At 41.1% G+C, this 21,271-nt stretch overlaps 1 long non-coding RNA gene across 2 annotated transcripts in view; it reads right to left on the bottom strand.

Annotated features, from left to right (window-relative positions):
• Nucleotides 1–267: 267 nt before the first annotated feature.
• LOC102141547 (uncharacterized) overlaps nucleotides 268–21,271 on the bottom strand; it is a 40,234-nt gene continuing 19,230 nt past the window's right edge. Inside the window, exons 2-4 of one of the 2 annotated variants that reach the window (XR_281350.5) lie at nucleotides 9,384–9,555; nucleotides 7,416–7,467; nucleotides 268–3,239 (exon numbers count right to left, since the gene is read on the bottom strand). This is a non-coding gene — a long non-coding RNA (uncharacterized lncRNA). The remainder of the gene's footprint in view (nucleotides 3,240–7,415; nucleotides 7,468–9,383; nucleotides 9,556–21,271) is intronic. The other variant, XR_012418420.1, reaches the window with a different exon arrangement.

Below are 21,271 nucleotides of genomic sequence, written 5' to 3'. Positions count from 1 at the left end.
AACCAGCCCGGTTATGCATAGCTGAGTGACCTATATTGGTTACAAGGTTTTTATCTCTTCATTAGAATTGTAAACAGAACTCTCGGCGAAAGAAAGGATGATGCTGTAAATACAATGATATATAGCCAAGCAAGTCAGCCAAGAACACTGTTATTTTGGGGGAAGTTGAGAATGCAGAGGTTCCAATGGCTCTCATAGGGATTTAAAAAAAAATGGAAGTAGCAATTTTTCCATGCAGAATGAAATGAGAGATGGTACCTGAACTAATTCAGTGTCAAAACTAAGTATTTATTTGTATCCAGTTGCCTGTTTTTCTACTGCATCATCAAATACACATGATTAATTCAAGGCATTATTTCTTTTACTTGTTCATTTTTAGATTACACAAGTAACAAATATTTGTTGTAAAAAACACAAACAGTACAAGTGAAAGGAGAAAATTCTTTCCCCTTCTACCAATCTCATCCCTGGAGATAATAGCCTTTGTCAGTTTATTGTGTAATCTTACCTTCTAGATTTCTAAATATGCATATCCACCTACATGTGTGTATAAACATGCAATCAAAATAGGATTTTTATACATATTTTTCTGCAATGTGTTTATTTTACCTAAAATAACTGTCTTCCTTCTTCTTATAACTGTATTAGAAAAAACTTCTTATTTTTTTAGAACTGTGCTATGTGAAATTCCATTGTATGGTTGCCCCATCATTTATTTAACATTCATCTAATGCCTGGCATTTAGGCTGTTTCCTACTCAACAAATATTGAGAGTTTGTTATCCTCTAGGGATGCCGTGGAGGAGTACAACCATATAAGGAACTTCCTCTTCTCTCAAGTAGTTTGAGGCTGGATATGTGAGTCAGACATATTGTGTAACAAATAGGCTTCAGATTTCAAGCAGAAAATGCTAAGAATTCCCAATGCAACAGAATCTAATAGCCAACTGAATCAAAGTAGTCTAAAAAAGAAAGATATTGTGCAAGAGCATTTTCTCAGTAGAAAATCCAACATATCACAATAGAATGGTTAAAGGGCAATTATTCATAGTACAGAGATTTTTTCTTACAAAATATTTGATTTGTTAAATATCCCTCTAGTACTTAAATCTTGATTTTTTTTTTACCAATAGCTTTTTGATACACTTTAGGTCACCTGCTAAGTAAAAGAAAGCTTGAATGTTAGGAACTCCCGAAGGTTGGAGCTATATCTTCATTTCCCAGATATTTAAGTGGAAATATATAATTCAATATATTCAAAAGAGGTTCTCAAAGCCCAGGTGTGAAAGGAACTTTTAGCTTCTCTTCAGATCATCCCAGGCTCACCTGTCTCCAGGACTCTTGCTTCCTGGCTTTCACTCTGGAGACCAACTTTAGGTAGATTCTCATCACTGCAGGGCCACAGCAGACATTGTGCAGGAGCTGCCTGGCAGTGCCTTGTCTCAAGCCCACAGCTTGATCCCCTTGTCTTCAATTCAGGGCTGTCTTCCATCTTGCCACTGAGGCTTAAGATACATCAAGACCTGCCTGACACTCACAGGGGTGCATGGCAAGGTGCAGAAAAGTTAATGCCTGATGGGGTAGACTTTTGATCAGTGGGAGATGAAAGCTAGTGGATAAATTCTCCTCCTCTTCCATTGCCACCCTGCCAACAGACTGTCTTGAGACTCAGTAGCCCTTAAGGCCTTTCAGAAGCAGGATCCATGAAATATTACAGTTAGTTTTATTATGAAGCAGCAGCTATCTCTACAGTGCCCTAACTCATACTTGCTCTGTTGTCTTCTCTGCCCTACTCTTTTCCCTCACTTCTGCTTCCCTGGAATTGTACTCCCTAATACAGGAGTTTTCAGCTATATTGATAAGCTGTTGTCTCAGAATCTGCTTTTGCAGAACACAGGCAAAGACAACATAAATTGCACAAAATGGTATATAGCGCACATTGTCTGGTCATTACCTAATACATAGCAACCATTTATTGAGCACCAACTAAGTGTGCTGCAATAGTGCCAAGTGCTTGATATGCCATTGAATAATCACCCTCTCTAGGAATAGACGATTGCTATTAACTAAAGTTTGTATTCTGTAGGAAAGAAAACTGAGGCTCAAAGAGTACCTCACTCAAGGTTGTATTAGACCACTTTCTAGTTTCTTTCTTTCTTTATCCTAGCATGTTATTGTGATTGGTGGAGAAAAGAGGAGGTGGAGGATGCCTGCTCCACATGGTTGCTTTAGCCTTCTTTGACCTCAAGATTCTCCATTCCTCAAGCTCTCAAGTATGTGGATCAAGTAGCTAAAAATGGAGTCACTGAACAAGAAAGATAGGTTTTGAACTTAGATTTGTATGCATGAGGCAAAGTAGCAGTGATACTAGCTTAGAAAACCACTGATGCCCAGTCAGGAAGGCTTGGCTCAGCCAATGTGTGATGCTGTTGTTCATGGCATAACGGTTCTCACACCTGGGGGATGAGAAAAGTTAGCACATGTTCTCTACTAAAACCATCCCTGACTTCACCAAGTGCCACACAGGAGGGAGGGTCAAGGCTCTGCAACCAGGATCTTCAACTCTGGCCATTCTTGCTCCCTCACTGTGCTCTCTGCTTCTGCCCTGTCTCCTTTAATGTGGGCCCAATTCTACACCAAGTTGTCGAGGAAAATCTCCCGTCCTCAACTGCTTGGCAGCCTTCTAAAAATAAGCCTCCAACCTCACCAGGGCCACCACGCTGCTCAGCAATCATTTCTCTTGTCCTCAATGCTCCCTATCATTCCATTTTGCAAAGCAGCTGCTCCAAGCTTTTACTACTCTTCCGTCTTCCCTCACATTGTCCCACAACCCAGCCCCATGCTCTCAAGTGAAGGAAGATGGGAGCTCTTTACATTATTTCCTCTCCACAACACTAAATTTGCCTAGTTCTCCCCATTTCTGCTAACTCAAGATTATGCTCTCTGTGATGCTCCCAGGTAGCCTAGTGGGATGCAGGAGAAACCACAGAACTCCACACTGGGCACTTTCTCTCCCTTCATTTTATATGGTACAGAATGTGTAAGAAAAAAATACCACGAGACTTGTGTTGTAATCCTTTAAAAAATAATTAGCAAGCTTTTTATGTGTGTGTGTGTGTCAGTCTTCCTTATAAACGTTGTTCCTGAGAGCAGTTACTTCTTCATATGGATTCCTTGTGGAAGAGATGGACACTCGGGTCAGGTCACTTCAATTGTGGTCACACCTAAGAAGTCAGGAACCTAGAAGTGAGAGAGATAAGCATCTAGTTTTTTTTTTTTTTTATTTTTATTTTGAGATCAAGTCTCACTCTGTCACCCAGGCTGGAGTGCTGTGGCACAATCATGGGTCACTGCAGCCTCAAACTCCTGGGCTCAAGCAATATTCCCACTTCAGCTCCCAAATAGCTGGGACTACAGGTGTATGCCACCACACCCAGTTAATATTTTTAAATTTTTTGTACAGATGGATCTCACTATGTTGCCCAGGCTGGTCTTGAACTCCAGGGCTCAAGTGATTCTCCTGCCTCCGCCTCCCATAGTGCTGGGATTACAGGTGCAAGCCCCTGTGCCCAGCTCAGTTCTATTTTAATTAACTATATAAATTGTACAAAATTTTTATAAAAGTTATCATCTCTTGAGTCACAGTAGGGTATAAAACATGGCACAGAAAACCCTCTGCAGACAATTTATTTCTATGTTCATCTATTGCAAGAACCAGTTGAGCACAGCAGCAGCCATGATAATAGCAGGCATCTGCGCTTTGGGCTGGTGAAAATAAATTAAATTTGACGTTGGTCATGAGAGCATGTCAACAGCACTGCCTGTGAATTATTAAAATAAAATTCAAATAAGAGAAAGCAAAAGCCCTTTCCAGAGAGCTAAATTAAAGTTTAAATTAAAGCAACAACATTTTTTTCTTGGCAAAAATTTTCTAATTATTTTCTACCTCTAAGGTTTATTTCCATTAATGCTTCCTCTGTGCAATTAAACACATGGAAAAATGCACAGTAAAATTTCACTAGTCTGGTTTAAAAGGAAGAGATTGGTTTAACAAGGTTTGCAGTGGGCTTGACAATCAGATGCTTTAAAATGGGTTGACAGAGTGCTGTTTCGTTGAGTGTCAGTGTCAGCAAATACTTATAGCTCACCTATTATGTGCGAGACGCAGTATTGAGTGACTTAAATATAAATGTTCAAAACAGTCCTCCGAGTTGGGTACTATCATTTACATTTTATAGAGAAAATCACAAAACTTCTTAAAACCTGACATTTAGTAAGTGGCAGAGATGGAATGGGTTCTGTTAGGGGTTAGATTTTGTTCCTCCAGAATTCACATGTTGAAATCCTGACTCTGTGTACTTCAGAATATGATTGTACTTGGAGAATCAGTCTTTAAAAAGATTACTAAGTTAAGATGAAGTAATTAGGGTGGGCCCTAGAGAAACCAATCCAATTTTCATCCCAGATAGTATCAAAAAGCTGAAACTTCCTAGATCACTGCATCCAGACAGTAAGACGCCAGGTCACTTGTCTGAGCACCTGCTGTCTGTTGACCGACTCCTCTATAAACCCTTAACTTTAATTGGTTGGAGAAACAGATTTGAGACTTGTCCCCCACCTCCTGGCTGATGTCACCTGCAATAAAGCCTTTCTTCCTTGGCAACGCTTATTTTCTCAGTGATCGACTTTCGTTGTGGTGAGCAACCGGACCTAGGCCAAACCCCTGGCATTTGACAACACTAATTCAATATGACTGGTGACCTTACAACAAGAGGAGATTATGATACAGACACACAGAAGGCAGATCTTGGGAAGGCACAGGGGGTGGGCGGCCATCTGCAAGCCAAGGAGGGAGGCTTCAGAGGAAACCGATCTGCTGACACCTTGATCTCAGGTTCCTAGTCTCCAGAATTGTGAGAAAATAAATCTTTCTTTAAACCACCTACTCTGCGGTACTTTGCTATGCCAACAATAGTAAATTAACACAGGTTCAAACTCCACTCTCAGCACCAAAATCTATATTAGTTAACTAATGCTGCACAGGAGATTACCACACTGTTAGTGGCTTAAAACAATAAATATTTATTGCCTCACAGTCTCCGTGAATCAGAAATTTGGGAGTGGCTTAAATGCACAGTTCTGGCTCATGGTCTCAGGAGGTTGCAGTCAAACTGTCACCTGGGGGTGTAATCATTGGAAGGTTTAACAGGGGCTGGAGAATCTGCTTCCATCATGGCCTCTCCATGGCTGTTAGGAGGAGTCCTTAGCTCTCCATCGCACTGAGTATCCTTCCTAGGACTGCTTGAATATTTTCAGGACTTGGTGACTTCATGTAATTTAGAATTTCTTAACTCTCCATGATAACCAAAGTAACAGTTTACCCCTAGTTTTCTGACACTGGCACCCTTAATTTCCTTTCCAAACTTTCTTCATGAAAGTAGAAAGAAAATTTTACCTGACCTTGACCCACATAAAGGGGTGACTAAGTAACTAAGATTTCTGGGCTTAGCTTAACATAGACTTGGAAACTGCTCTTTTCCACCTTCAGGGTGTGCACAATGTAGCTTTGTAGTCAGGCTGCTTTGGTCCAAATCCAGGCTTTGCTTCTTATTAGGTCTTACAGCTTGGACCATTTAAAAAAAACTTTTTTGTGCCTTGGTTTCCTCATCTATAAAATAGGATGATAATAATAATAATTTTATACAGATGTAGCAAGGATTCTGTAAGTGAATACATGCAACTTATTTACTTCCCAAGACTTGCTTTTCTTTGCATTCTTTGGATTTTTCCTCTTTCCCTTCCCTTTCCCTCCCTCCCTCCCTCCTTCCGTCCCTCCTTCCCTCCCTCCTTCCCTCCCTCCCTTCCTCCTTCCCTCCCTCCTTCCCTCCCTCCCTGCCTTCCTGACTTCCTTCCTTCCTTCCTTCCTTCCTTCCTTCCTTCCTTCCTTCCTTCCTTCCTTCCTTCCTTCCTTCCTTCCTTCCTTCCTTCTCTCTTGCCTTGGTCCCACCAGTGGTTTCTAATGGACACTGTAGGCATGTGTTAATTTGGTTATATCACTAAGGGCTAAAAAACATCACTGTGAATTGAGTGAAACCCAGAGCATAAAAATCCAAGGGTTCTTTCTAAGTCAGCCATTGGTTTTGTGCTTGCTATGGTGTTTGATTGCTCTGTGCTTACTCTTGCTACTTGCTATGTGAATATGCACATATGAAAGGCCCAGGGCATGGGGGTTCAGGCTATATTTTACTTTACTCACCATAAATTCCTGTGCAGTTTATATCTAAAAAAATCCTCTATGAACAGTAAATAGTCACCCTAAATTCAAAGTTACAGAAAAAAAAAAAACAATTTAATTGAAAGACATCAGTAAAGCACATGTTAATTCAGATGAAGGTAAGAAAGCTCAACAAGAAAACAGTGATTAGGTAGGAACAGAACCAAACTAGTCTTTTGTTATTTTCTTTTTAATAGAGAGAGGGTCTTCCTCTCTCACCCAGCCTGGAGTACAGTGGCACAAATGTAGCTCATTACAGCCTTGAACTCCTAGGCTCAAGTGATCCTCCAAAGCAGGTGGGACTACAGGTCCACACCACCACACCCAGCTAATAATTATTATTCTCCTCCTCCTCCTCCTCCTCCTCCTCCTCCTCCTCCTCCTCCTCCTCCTTCTTCTTCTTCTTCTTCTTCTTCTTCTTCTTCTTCTTCTTCTTCTTCTTCTTCTTCTTCTTCTTCTTCTTCTTCTTCATTATTTTTTGTAGATACAGTCTCACTATGTTGGCCAGGTTGGCCTCAAACTCCTAGACTTAGGTGATCCTTCAGCCCTGGCCTCCCAAAGTGCTGGGATAATAGGCTCACTCCTGTTAATAGAGGCTAAATGTGGATTTTCACTTGATATGATTTGGCTCTGTGTCCCCACCCAAATTTCATCTTGAATTGTAATTCCCACATGTCTAGGAAGAGACCTGTACTCCCCATGTGTCAAGGAAGGGAGGTGATTGGATTGGGCATGGGGGACAGATTCTCCCATGCTGTTCTCATGATAGTGAGTGAGTTCTCATGAGATCTGATGGTTTAATAAGTGTTTGGAAATTCCTCCTTCGTTTTTCTCTCTCTCCTGCTGCCATGTGGGGAAGGTCCTTGTTCCCCCTTGCACCATGATTGTGGGTTTCCTGAGGCCTCCCCAGCCATGTAAATTGAGTCAACTAAACCTCTTTCCTTTATAAATTACCCAGTCTTGGGTAGTATCTTTATAGTGTGTGAGAATGGACTAATACATCACTTTAATCCAAATTTAACCTGGTGGTACCTGCATCATATGAAAGGGCTGTGTATTTGGCCCATGTAGGTGCCTATGTTATCAGGAGTTCTGGAGCCTGCAAGTCTTATCTCGGGTTGATCTCCAAAAACAATACTTACCTACATAAAAGGGAATTCAAGTAGCTTATTTAGCAGGTGATCCCAGGCAGCACTGGTAAGAGAGGGGAGGAATGAGACAGGAAAGAGAAGGAGGCCAGGGAAGAGTTTGTATTCAGTAGATTATTGCTGTGGGCAACCAGGAATCAGTTCTGCTGGTGACCTCTGGGAGACAGTATAGAACATGCCTGAGAGCTGTCCAACCAAGTGACAAACGATCTGGGGTATTAACCTACTGACTCCTGCCAGTTATTGGTTAGAAGCTGTTCCTAGGGAGCATTAGCTCTCCAGCATTCCCAGGGAGCCCCACACTTGGACTCTCAGGGCTACAGAAAGCCCTCATGCAGATATAAGTGCTATGCTCAGGAACTGTGATTGTGAAGGGGATTGTGAAGGGGGTGCTTCTTTCCTAGAGTCAGGGTCTAACAGATACAATTTACAGAGATTTATCTTGTTTCTTACTCAAAAATTAGTTGACACACAGTGAAAAAACAGGTAAAAGGTATGCAGCCTAAGACACTGTGGTCATTAGGCACAGAGCACAAATATCCCGAAATTCTAAGAGGCAGTCAAGGCCACCTGAGTCATGACTGTGGCTGGTTCCACCCACCACCTTTCTACTTCCCAAATGCTGGGAGATCATTTTTCTTCTTCAAACATTGTATCATGTCTTGCATGGGATATTTGAAAACACTAGAATTTATTCTTTTTTCTGCGCCTGGAGATTTTATAGTTATTTTTCTAGTCTACGAAGGTGCCACAATTATGGAATATAAGGGGTTTTTAAAAAGAATTCTGTCCTTGTATCAAATATTAAAGCCACAATAAATGTCTTTTAGAATTTCCCTGGTCATTCAAATGCGCGTCTTAACTAAAGGTCTGCGACAACTGTTTTCCTTTTGAAAAATTATTTTTCTTCTTTTAATTGCCTATTTGAAAATATATGATAGAGAGTTTAATGTTAAAAAGCTCTTAGTTGGGGGCGGGGCCAAAATGGCCGACTAGAAGCAGTGGCGATCAAAGGCTCCCATTGAAAAAAACCGTAATAGCATGTGAATCTTGCACCAGCAACTGAGGTAACCAGCTTCTCTCATCAGAGCAGACTAGACTACTGGCATTACCTGCGCAGAGGAAGGAAGAGCAGTGTGGTGCAGCTGCCCACCTGAGAGCCACACAGGGCAGGGGAATCCCCCAGCCAAGGGAGGTGGTGAGTGAGCATGCTACCCAGCCAGGGAAACCGTGGTTTTTCCACGGAACTATGCAACCCATGTATCAGAAGATGCCACTCATGAACCCATGCCACTGGGGCCTGGAGTCCCAACCCTGGAGCCATGCAGATTCTTAACACCCTTTCAGCTAGAATCTGCTTAAGCCTGCTAAGTTTCTGCGGGAAGGGACAACCAGCACCACAGCTGCAGCTGCCTGCTGTCTAAGCCATTTGAGCTCCTTGGGGGAAGGGCGGCAGCCAGCACTGGGACGGAGAGCTGCCTGACACACTAAGCTCCCTAGGCAAAGGAAGGGCGTCATCCATCTCTACAGCTCCAGGCTGTACTTTTCCTCTGCTGGGGCCAGGGAGGCTGGAAACGGCTTGGTCCTAAGAGGTGTCCCCTATAACCCAGCACACCAGCTGTGGCAGACGCCAGAGTGCCTCTCCAGGCCTGACCCTGACCCATCCCTTCTCACTGGGCAGGGCCTCCCTGCAGGAACTCCAACAACTGCAGCCAGAGGCTCAGGGACAGAACTCTGATCTCCCTGGGCCTGAAGCCCTAGTGGGACGGGTGGTTGCAGTCTCTGCAGACCAGAAGACTCAGTCTTTCCTCCTGCTAGTTCTGAAGAATCTGGGCAGCCCAGATGAGTGGGTTTCCCCTAGCAAAGCACACCCTCTCCACCAAGGGACAGTCAAAGTGCTTTGTTAAATGAGTCCTGTTCCCCGTGCCACCCAGTAGGGGTTGTCAGACACCCTATACTTACCGGCATCAGGTTGGTGCCCCTGGAGGTCAGAGATCCCAGAGGAAAGAGCAGGCATCCACCTTTGTAGTTCTGTAGCCTCCTTGAGTGACATCTCCAGGCACAGGAGCGAACCAAATGAATAGGGCCTGAAGTAAACCCCCAGCAAACAGCACCAGCCCTTCAGAAAAGGGACCTGACCATTGAAAGAAAAACAAACAGAAAGCAACAAAAGCATCAACAACAACAAAAGTTCCCACAAAACCCCATCCAAGGGTCAGCAGTTTCAAAGATCAAAACTAGACAAACTCATGAAAATGAGAAAGCATCAATGAAAAAAATGCTGAAAACTCAAAAGGCCAGAGCTCCTTTCTCCTCCAAATGATCGCAGTGTCTCTCAAGGGAAGGTACAGAACTGGACAGAGGATGAGATGGATGAATTGACAGAAGTAGGCTTCGGAAGATGATTAATAGCAAACTCTGCTGAGCTAAAGGAGCATGCTCTAATCCAATGCAAAGAAGCTAAGAACCTTGATGAAAAGTTAGAGGAGCTGCTAACTAGAATAACCAGTTTAGAGAGGAACATAAATGATCTGATGGAGCTGAAGAACATAGCATGTTAACTTTCTGAAGCATATACAAGTACCAATAGCCGAATTGACCTAGCAGAAAAAAGGATATCAGAGTTTGAAGACCGTCTTGCTGAAATAAGGCATGCAGACAAGAATGGAGGAAAAAAATGAAAAGGAACAAATGAAGCCTTCAAGAAATACGAAACTATATAAAAATACTGAATCTACAATTGATTGGAGTACCTGAAGGAGACGGGGAGAATGGAAACAAGCTGGAAAACACACTTCAGGATATTATCCAGAAGAACTTCTCCAACCTAGCAAGACAGGCCAACATTCAAATTCAGGAAATACAGAGAATACCACTAAAATACTTCATAAGAAGATCAACCCCGAGATACATAATCATCAGATTCTCCAAGGTCAAAATGAAGGAAAAAATGTTAAGGGCAGCTGGAGAGAAAGGCCAGATCACCGACAAAGGGAAGACCATTAGAATAACAGCAGACATCTCTGTAGAAACCCTACAAGCCAGAAGAGGTAGGGGCCAATATTCAACATTCTTAAAGAAAAGAATTTTCAACACAGAATTTCATATCCAGCCAAACTAAGCTTCATAAGCGAAGAAGAAATAATATCCTTTCCAGAAAAGCAAATGCTGAGGGATTTCATCGCCACCAAGCCTGCCTTGCAAGAGCTCCTAAAGGAAGCACTAAATATGGAAAGGAAAAGCCAGTACCAGCTGCTGCAGAAACACACCAAAATATAAAGACCAATGACACTATGAAGAAACTGCATCAACTAGTGTGCAAAATAACTACATAGCATCATGATGACAGGATCAAATTTACACATAACAATACTAACCTTAAATGAAAATGGGCTAAATGCCCCAATTAAAAGATACAGACTGGCAAATTAGATAAAGAGTCAAGAACCTTTGGTGTGATGTATTCAGGAGACCCATTTCCTATGCAAAGACACACATAGATTCAAAACAAATGGATGGAGAAAAATTTACCAAGCAAATGGAAAGCAAAAGAAATCAGGGGTTGCAATGCTAGTCTCTGACAAAACAGACATTAAACCAACAAAGATCAAAAGAGACGAAGGGCACTACATAATGATAAAGGGATCAATTCAACAAGAAGACCTAACTATCCTAAATATATATGCACCCAATACAGGAGCACCCAGATTCATAAAACAAGTTCTTAGGGACTTACAAAGAGACTTAGATTCCCACACAATAATAGTGGAAGATGTTAGCACCCCACTGTCAATATGAGACAGATTAATGAGTCAGAAAATTAACAAGGATATTCAGGACTTGAACTCAGCTCTTGATCAAGTGGACCCAACAGACATCTACAGAACTCTCCACCCAAATCAACAGAGTATACATTCTTCTCAGTGCCACATGGCACTTATTCTAAAATCAACCACAAAATTGGAAGTAAAACATTCCTCAGCAAATGCAAAAGAACTGAAATCATAACAGTCTTTCAGACCGCAGTGCAATCAAATTAGAACAGGATTAAGAAACTCACTCAAAACCACACAATTACTTGGAAATTGAACAACCTGCTCCTGAATGACTCCTGGGTAAATAACAAAATCAAGGCAGAAATCAATAAGTTCTCTGAAACCAATAAGAACAAAGAGACAATGTACCAGAATCTCTGGGAAACAGCTAAAGCAATGTTAAGATGGAAATCTATAGCACTAAATGTCCACATCAGAAAGCTAGAAAGATCTCAAATCGACACCCTAACATCACAATTAAAAGAGCTAGAGAAGCAAGAGTAAACAAATCCAAAAGCTAGTGGAACACAAGAAATAACTAAGATCAGAGCAGAATTGAAGGAGATAGAGACAGAAAAACCCTCCAAAAAATAAGTGAAACCCAAAGCTGTTTTTGGAAAAAATTAACAAAATAGATAGACCACCAGCTAGACTAATAATGAAGAAAAGAGAGAAGAATGAAAGAGACACAATAAAAAAATGATAAAGAGGATAGCACCACTGAGCCTAGAGAAGTGCAAACTACCATCAGAGAATACTATAAACACTTCAATGTAAATAAACTGGAAAATCTAGATGAAATGGATAAATTACTGGACACATACACCCTCCCAAGACTAAACCCGGAAGAAGTGAAATTCCTGAATAGACCAATAACAAGTTCTGAAGTTGAGGCAGTAATCAATTGTCTACCAACCAAAAAAAGCCCAAGACTGGATGAATTCACAGCTGAATTCTACCAGAGGTACAAAGAGGAGCTGGTTCCATTCCTTCTGAAGCTATTACAAACAATTAAAAAGGAAGGATCCCTCTCTAACTCATTTTATGAAGCCAGCATCATCCTGACACCAAAACCTGGCAGTGATACAACAACAACAAAAAAAACTTCAGGCAAATATCCCTGATGAACATTGATGCAAAAATTCTCAATAACACTGGCAAACTGAATCCAGCAGCACATCAGAAAACTTATCCACCACTATCAAGTCCGCTTCATCCCTGGGATGCAAGGCTGCTTCAACACACACAAATCAATAAACATAATCTATCATATCAACAGAACCAAAGACAAAAACTACATGATTATTTCAATAGATGCGGAAAAGGCCTTCGATAAAATTCAACATCCATTAATGTTAAAAACTCTAAATAAACTAGGTATTGATGGAACGTATCTCAAAATAATAAGAGGTATATCTATGACAAACCCACAGACAATATCATACTGAATGGGCAAAAGCTGGAAGCATTCCCTTTGAAAACTGGCACAAGGCAGGATGCCCTCTCTCACCACTCCTATTTGACATAGTATTGGAAGTTCTGGCCAGGGCAATCAGGCAAGAGAAAGAAATAAAGCGTATTCGAATAGGAAGAGAGGAAATCAAATTGTTTCTGTTTGCAGATGACATGATTGTATATTTAGAAAACCCCATCGTCTCAGCCCCAAATCTCCTTAAGCTGATAAGCAACTTCAGCAAAATCTCAGGATACAAAATTAATGTGCAAAAATCACAAGCATTCCTATACACCATAGACAAACAGAGAGCCAAATCATGAATGAACTGCCATTCACAATTGCTACAAAGAGGATAAAGTACCTAGGAATACAATTTACAAGGGATGTTGAAGGACCTCTTCAAGGAAAACTACAAACCACTGCTAAAGGAAATAAGAGGGTACACAAACAAATGGAAAAAACATTCCATGCTCATGGATAGGAAGAATCAATATCATGAAAATGGCCATACTGCCTAAAGTAATTTATAGATTCAATGCGATCTCCATCAAGCTACCATTGACTTTCTTCATTTAATTAGAAAAAACTACTTTAAATTTCATATGGAACCAAAAAAGAGCCCATACAGCCAAGACAATCCTAAGAAAAAGAACAAAACTGGAGGCATCATGCTACCTGACTTCAAATTATACTATAAGTCTACAGTAACCAAAAGAGCATGGTACTGGTATCAAAACAGGTATATTGACCAATGGAACAGAACAGAGGCCTCAGAAATAATGCCACACATCTAAAACCATCTGATCTTTGACAAACCTGACAAAAACAAGCAATGGGGAGGGGATTCCTTATTTAATAAATGGTGTTCGGAAAACTGGCTAGCCATATGCAGAAAACTGAAACTGGACCCCCCCCCCTTTATAGCTTATACAAAAATTAACTCAAGATGGATTAAAGACTTAAATATAAGACCTAAAACCTTAAAAACCCTAGAAGAAAACCTAGGCAATACCACTGAGGACATAGGCATGGGCAAAAACTTCACAACACGAATGCCAAAAGCAATTGCACCAAAAGCCAAAATTGACAAATGGGATCTAATTAAACTAAAGAGTTTCTGCACAGCAAAATAAACTATCATCAGAATAAACAGGCAATGTACAGAATGGGAGAAAAATTTTGCAATCTATCCATATGACAAAGGTCTAACATGCAGAATCTACAAAGAACTTAAAGAAATTTACAAGGAAAAAAAAACTGGGCAAAGGATATGAACAGAAAAAACTAGGCAAAGGATATGAACAGACACTTCTCAAAAGAAGACATTTATGCAGCCAAGAAATATATGAAAAAAGCTTAACATCGCTGATTGTTAGAGAAATGCAAATCAAAGCTACAATGAGATACTATCTCATGCCAGTCAGAAGGGTGTTTATTAACAAGTCAAGAAACAATAGATGCTGGTGAGGCTGTGGAGAAATAGGCATGTTTTTACACTGTTGGTGGGAATATAAATTAGTTTAACCGAGGGGGCGGAGCAAGATGGCCGAATAGGAACAGCTCCAGTCTCCAACTCCCAGCATGAGCGACACAGAAGACCGGTGATTTCTGCATTTTCAACTGAGGTACTGGGTTCATCTCACTGGGGAGTGCCAGCGACCAGCGAGAGCTGAAGCAGTGCGAGGCATTGCCTCACCTGGGAAGCGCAAGGGGGAAGGGAATCCCTTTTCCTAGCCAGGGGAACTGAGACATACAACACCTGGAAAATCGGGTAACTCCCACCCCAATACTGTGCTTTAAGCAAACAGGCACACCAGGAGATCATATCCCACACCTGGCCAGGAGGGTCCCACACCCACGGAGCCTCCCTCATTGCTAGCACAGCAGTCTGTGATCTACCGGCAAGGCAGCAGCGAGGCTGGGGGAGGGGCACCCGCCATTGCTGAGGCTTAAGTAGGTAAACAAAGCTGCTGGGAAGCTCGAACTGGGTGGAGCTCACAGCAGCTCAAGGAAACCTGCCTGTCTCTGTAGACTCCACCTCTGGGGACAGGGCAATAACAAACACAGCCGAAACCTCTGCAGACGCAAACGACTCTATCTGACAGCTTTGAAGAGAGCAGTGGATCTCCCAACACAGAGGTTGAGATCTGAGAAGGGACAGACTCCCTGCTCAAGTGGGTCCCTGACCCCTGAGTAGCCTAACTGGGAGACATCCCCCACTAGGGGCAGTCTGACACCCCACACCTCACAGGGTGGAGTACACCCCTGAGAGGAAGCTTCCAAAGCAAGAATCAGACAGGTACACTCGCTGTTCAGAAATATTCTATCTTCTGCAGCCTCTGCTGCTGATACCCAGGCAAACAGGGTCTGGAGTGGACCTCAAGCAATCTCCAGCAGACCTACAGCTGAGGGTCCTGACTGTTAGAAGGAAAACTATCAAACAGGAAGGACACCTACAGCAAAACCCCATCAGTACATCACCATCATCAAGACCAGAGGCAGATAAAACCACAAAGATGGGGAAAAAGCAGGGCAGAAAAGCTGGAAATTCAAAAAATAAGAGCGCATCTCCCCCGGCAAAGGAGCGCAGCTCATCGCCAGCAATGGATCAAAGCTGGACAGAGAATGACTTTGACGAGATGAGAGAAGAAGGCTTCAGTCCATCAAATTTCTCAGAGCTAAAGGAGGAATTACATACCCAGCGCAAAGAAACTAAAAATCTTGAAAAAAAAGTGGAAGAATTGATGGCTAGAGTAATTAATGCAGAGAGGGTCATAAACGAAATGAAAGAGATGAAAACCATGACACAAGAAATACGTGACAAATGCACAAGCCTCAGTAACCGACTCGATCAACTGGAAGAAAGAGTATCTGCGATTGAGGATCAAATGAATGAAATGAAGCGAGAAGAGAAACCAAAAGAACAAAGAAGAAAAAGAAATGAACAAAGCCTGCAAGAAGTATGGGATTATGTAAAAAGACCAAATCTACGTCTGATTGGGGTGCCTGAAAGTGAGGGGGAAAATGGAACCAAGTTGGAAAACACTCTTCAGGATATCATCCAGGAGAACTTCCCCAACCTAGTAGGGCAGGCCAACATTCAAATCCAGGAAATACAAAGAACGCCACAAAGATACTCCTCGAGAAGAGCAACTCCAAGACACATAATTGCCAGATTCACCAAAGTTGAAATGAAGGAAAAAGTCTTAAAGGCAGCCAGAGAGAAAGGTCGGGTTACCCACAAAGGGAAGCCCATCAGACTAACAGCAGATCTCTCGGCAGAAACTCTCCAAGCCAGAAGAGAGTGGGGGCCAATATTCAACATTCTTAAAGAAAAGAATTTTAAACCCAGAATTTCATATCCAGCCAAACTAAGTTTCATAAGTGAAGGAGAAATAAAATCCTTTACAGATAAGCAAATGCTTAGAGATTTTGTCACCACTAGGCCTGCCTTACAAGAGACCCTGAAGGAAGCACTAAACATGGAAAGGAACAACCGGTACCAGCCATTGCAAAAACATGCCAAAATGTAAAGACCATCGAGGCTAGGAAGAAACTGCATCAACTAACGAGCAAAATAATCATTTAATATCATAATGGCAGGATCAATTCACACATAACAATCTTAACCTTAAATGTAAATGGACTAAATGCTCCAATTAAAAGACACAGACTGGCAAACTGGATCAAGAGTCAAGACCCATCAGTCTGCTGTATTCAGGAGACCCATCTCACACGCAGAGACATACATAGGCTCAAAATAAAGGGATGGAGGAAGATTTACCAAGCAAATGGAGAACAAAAAAAAGCGGGGGTTGCAATACTAGTCTCTGATAAAACAGACTTTAAACCATCAAAGATCAAAAGAGACAAAGAAGGCCATTACATAATGGTAAAGGGATCAGTTCAACAGGAAGAGCTAACTATCCTAAATATATATGCACCCAATACAGGAGCACCCAGATTCATCAAGCAAGTCCTTAGAGACTTACAAAGAGACTTAGACTCCCATACAATAATAATGGGAGACTTCAACACTCCACTGTCAACATTAGACAGATCAACGAGACAGAAAGTTAACAAGGATATCCAGGAATTGAACTCATCTCTGCAGCAAGCAGACCTAATAGACATCTATAGAACTCTCCACCCCAAATCAACAGAATATACATTCTTCTCAGCACCACATCGTACTTACTCCAAAATCGACCACGTAATTGGAAGTAAAGCACTCCTCAGCAAATGTACAAGAACAGAAATTATAACAAACTGTCTCTCGGACCACAGTGCAATCAAACTAGAACTCAGGACTAAGAAACTCAATCAAAACCGCTCAACTACATGGAAACTGAACAACCTGCTCCTGAATGACTACTGGGTACATAATGAAATGAAGGCAGAAATAAAGATGTTCTTTGAAACCAATGAGAACAAAGATACAACATACCAGAATCTCTGGGACACATTTAAAGCAGTGTGTAGAGGGAAATTTATAGCCCTAAATGCCCACAAGAGAAAGCAGGAAAGATCTAAAATTGACACTCTAACATCGCAATTAAAAGAACTAGAGAAGCAAGAGCAAACACATTCGAAAGCTAGCAGAAGGCAAGAAATAACTAAGATCAGAGCAGAACTGAAGGAGATAGAGACACAAAAAACTCTCCAAAAAATCAATGAATCCAGGAGTTGGTTTTTTGAAAAGATCAACAAAATTGACAGACCACTAGCAAGACTAATAAAGAAGAAAAGAGAAAAGAATCAAATAGACGCAATAAAAAATGATAAAGGGGATATCAACACCGACCCCACAGAAATACAAACTACCATCAGAGAATACTATAAACACCTCTATGCAAATAAACTGGAAAATCTAGAAGAAATGGATAATTTCCTGGACACTTACACTCTTCCAAGACTAAACCAGGAAGAAGTTGAATCCCTGAATAGACCAATAGTAGGCTCTGAAATTGAGGCAATAATTAATAGCCTACCAACCAAAAAAAGTCCAGGACCAGATGGATTCACAGCTGAATTCTACCAGAGGTACAAGGAGGAGTTGGCACCATTCCTTCTGAAACTATTCCAATCAATAGAAAAAGAGGGAATCCTCCCTAACTCATTTTATGAGGCCAACATCATCCTGATACCAAAGCCTGGCAGAGACACAACAAAAAAAGAGAATTTTAGACCAATATCCCTGATGAACATCGATGCAAAAATCCTGAATAAAATACTGGCAAACCGGATTCAGCAACACATCAAAAAGCTTATCCACCATGATCAAGTGGGCTTCATCCCTGGGATGCAAGGCTGGTTCAACATTCGCAAATCAATAAACATAATCCAGCATATAAACAGAACCAAAGACAAGAACCACATGATTATCTCAATAGATGCAGAAAAGGCTTTTGACAAAATTCAACAGCCCTTCATGCTAAAAATGCTCAATAAATTCGGTATTGATGGAACGTACCTCAAAATAATAAGAGCTATTTATGACAAACCCACAGCCAATATCATACTGAATGGGCAAAAACTGGAAAAATTCCCTTTGAAAACTGGCACAAGACAGGGATGCCCTCTCTCACCACTCCTATTCAACATAGTGCTGGAAGTTCTGGCTAGGGCAATTAGGCAAGAGAAAGAAATCAAGGGTATTCAGTTAGGAAAAGAAGAAGTCAAACTGTCCCTGTTTGCAGATGACATGATTGTACATTTAGAAAACCCCATTGTCTCAGCCCAAAATCTCCTTAAGCTGATAAGCAACTTCAGCAAAGTCTCAGGATACAAAATTAATGTGCAAAAATCACAAGCATTCTTATACATCAGTAACAGACAAACAGAGCCAAATCAGGAATGAACTTCCATTCACAATTGCTTCAAAGAGAATAAAATACCTAGGAATCCAACTTACAAGGGATGTAAAGGACCTCTTCAAGGAGAACTACAAACCACTGCTCAGTGAAATAAAAGAGGACACAAACAAATGGAAGAACATACCATGCTCATGGATAGGAAGAATCAATATCGTGAAAATGGCCATACTGCCCAAGGTAATTTATAGATTCAATGCCATCCCCATCAAGCTACCAATGAGTTTCTTCACAGAATTGGAAAAAACTGCTTTAAAGTTCATATGGAACCAAAAAAGAGCCCGCATCTCCAAGACAATCCTAAGTCAAAAGAACAAAGCTGGAGGCATCATGCTACCTGACTTCAAACTATACTACAAGGCTACAGTAACCAAAACAGCATGGTACTGGTACCAAAACAGAGATAGAGACCAATGGAACAGAACAGAGTCCTCAGAAATAACACCACACATCTACAGCCATCTGATCTTTGACAAACCTGAGAGAAACAAGAAATGGGGAAAGGATTCCCTATTTAATAAATGGTGCTGGGAAAATTGGCTAGCCATAAGTAGAAAGCTGAAACTGGATCCTTTCCTTACTCCTTATACGAAAATTAATTCAAGATGGATTAGAGACTTAAATGTTAGACCTAATACCATAAAAATCCTAGAGGAAAACCTAGGTAGTACCATTCAGGACATAGGCATGGGCAAAGACTTCATGTCTAAAACACCAAAAGCAACGGCAGCAAAAGCCAAAATTGACAAATGGGATCTCATTAAACTAAAGAGCTTCTGCACAGCAAAAGAAACTACCATCAGAGTGAACAGGCAACCTACGGAATGGGAGAAAATTTTTGCAATCTACTCATCTGAAAAAGGGCTAATATCCAGAACCTACAAAGAACTCAAACAAATTTACAAGAAAAAAACAAACAACCCCATCAAAAAGTGGGCAAAGGATATGAACAGACATTTCTCAAAAGAAGACATTCATACAGCCAACAGACACATGAAAAAATGCTCATCATCACTGGCCGTCAGAGAAATGCAAATCAAAACCACAATGAGATACCATCTCACACCAGTTAGAATGGCGATCATTAAAAAGTCAGGAAACAACAGGTGCTGGAGAGGATGTGGAGAAATAGGAACACTTTTAAACTGTTGGTGGGATTGTAAACTAGTTCAACCATTATGGAAAACAGTATGGCGATTCCTCAAGGATCTAGAACTAGATGTACCATATGACCCAGCCATCCCATTACTGGGTATATACCCAAAGGATTATAAATTATGCTGCTATAAAGACACATGCACACGCATGTTTATTGCAGCACTATTCACAATAGCAAAGACTTGGAATCAACCCAAATGTCCATCAGTGACAGATTGGATTAAGAAAATGTGGCACATATACACCATGGAATACTATGCAGCCATCAAAAAGGATGAGTTTGTGTCCTTTGTAGGGACATGGATGCAGCTGGAAACCATCATTCTTAGCAAACTATCACAAGAACAGAAAACCAAACACCGCATGTTCTCACTCATAGGTGGGAACTGAACAATGAGATCACTTGGACTCAGGAAGGGGAACATCACACACAGGGGCCTATCATGGGGAGGGGGGAGGGGGGAGGGATTGCATTGGGAGTTATACCTGATGTAAATGACGAGTTGATGGGTGCAGCACACCAACATGGCACAAGTATACATATGTAACAAACCTGCATGTTATGCACATGTACCCTACAACTTAAAGTATAATAATAATAAATAAATTAAAAAAAAATAAATAAATTAGTTTAACCATTGTGGAAGACAATGTGGCATGGCAATTCCTCAAGGATCTAGAACTAGAAATACCATTTGACCCAGCAATCCCATTGCTGGTTATACACCCGAAGGAATAAAAATCATTCTGCTATAAAGACACATGCATACTTATGCTTATTGCAGCACTGGAAGCAATCCAAATGTCCCTTAATGATAGACTGGATAAAGAAAATGGGGTACATGGAATACTATGCAACCACAAAAATTAATAAGATCATGTCTTTTGCATGGTCATGGATAAAGCCAGAAGCCATCACCCTCAACAAACTAACACAGGAACAGAAAACCAAACAACTCATGTCCTCAGTCATAAGTGGGAGTTGAAATAAGAGAATTTAAGAATATTCTCCTCCTAAGGCATATCATCAAATAAAACAATTTTCTCAACTTTTTCTTATAAAAAAATTTAAATATACAGAAAGTCAAAAGAGAAGTACAATGAACACATATAACCCCACCACCTGGACACAGCAATTATTAACCTATTTCCATCTTTTTTTTTTTTTTTTTTTTTGAGACAGAGTCTCACCCTGTTGCCCAGGCTGGAGTGCAGTGGCACAGTCTCGACTCACTGCAAGCTCTACCTCCTGGGTTTATGCCATTCTCCTCCCTCAGCCTCCCGAGTAGCTGGGACTATAGGCACCTGCCACCATGCCCGACTAATTTTTTTATTTTTAGTAGAGATTGGCTTTCACCGTGTTGGCCGGGATGGTCTCGATCTCCTGACCTCATGATCTGCCCATCTCATCCTCCCAAAGTGTTGGGATTACAGGCATGAACCACCATGCCTGGCCCCTATTTCTTTTTATGTGTGAATTTTTTTTTTTTTTAGTAGCTGACATCATGAAACATTTTCTCTAATATTTTGTCATTTGTTTTCTAAAAT

The sequence above is a fragment of the Macaca fascicularis genome, chromosome 10, assembly GCF_037993035.2.
Source record: "Macaca fascicularis isolate 582-1 chromosome 10, T2T-MFA8v1.1".
Lineage (NCBI taxonomy): Eukaryota > Metazoa > Chordata > Mammalia > Primates > Cercopithecidae > Macaca > Macaca fascicularis.
Note: the sequence above shows the minus strand (reverse complement) of the source record. Positions and strands in the feature narration are given on the sequence as shown.